An 892-nucleotide genomic window follows, 5' to 3' on the forward strand; every position below is an offset into this window, starting at 1 on the left:
TGCTGAGACTGCTCCAGCTTAACGCTACGTACGTCGGAGACGATACGTAAACAGCGTCTTGGAATAGCCCGAGGGCTTGGCGGAGTACTAAGGGTATTCTTGGAAGCACTTTACGTCAGTTGCGCAGACGGGTACATTTTGCAGTCCGTAGAAGAAAAATAAAGTACGAAGCGGGCGTAGAGTTCTCGCGCCACCTGAACTAGAACGTGGGGTGGGGTGAGGGGAAGAGCCTCCGGCGCGACGTAACATTCTTTGCGTCGTTACCCGGCCCACTATTGCGAAGATGCGCAGTGTGCGTAACGCATTCTGTTTGGAGAATAGAGGATTTTGCCGGGTTCCGAACGCGAGACGAAACCCAGGCCTCCTTGTGCAAGTTGCTTTGCAGACACAAAAACTGTCCTCCATATTGCAGTCGTCAAGTGTCAGGGTCTTCAGGCGTCTCAAGCCCGGGCAGGTCTTCAGGGTCCCTGGTTGGCGCTCCTAGATGGCCCTGCCGGCTCCCTGGCCGCGCCAGCCCAGACCTGCCGTCACTGGCCGCGCGCCCCGGCGCCATTTTCTTTCGGTTGCCTCTCGCTGGGCTGTCGCCGGCAGCCATGATGGATGCTCCTTGTCCGTTCTTTCAGGAGGTGGCCGGTTGACGACGTCCCAGTTGGGTTAAAGCACTCCCTAATACACTCCCTAATAACAGTCTGAAGTGCATTTTCTGAGCAGAATATTTACACTGTCCTTGGCTGAGCACAGTTGGCTAACAACCAAAACGTGGATAGAGCTCTTGTTGAGGTAGACACCTGCATCCTTTGGTCGCTATTCCTCGGCGCTGCCTCAGGAGGCCCTGGCTGGCCCTTCGCGCTCTCCCCAGACGAGAAGGGTTAACAGCGGTGGCCTTCAGACA

Source organism: Ursus maritimus, unplaced genomic scaffold (genome assembly GCF_017311325.1).
Source record: "Ursus maritimus isolate PB19 unplaced genomic scaffold, ASM1731132v1 scaffold_21, whole genome shotgun sequence".
In the NCBI taxonomy this organism is placed as follows: Eukaryota; Metazoa; Chordata; class Mammalia; order Carnivora; family Ursidae; genus Ursus; species Ursus maritimus.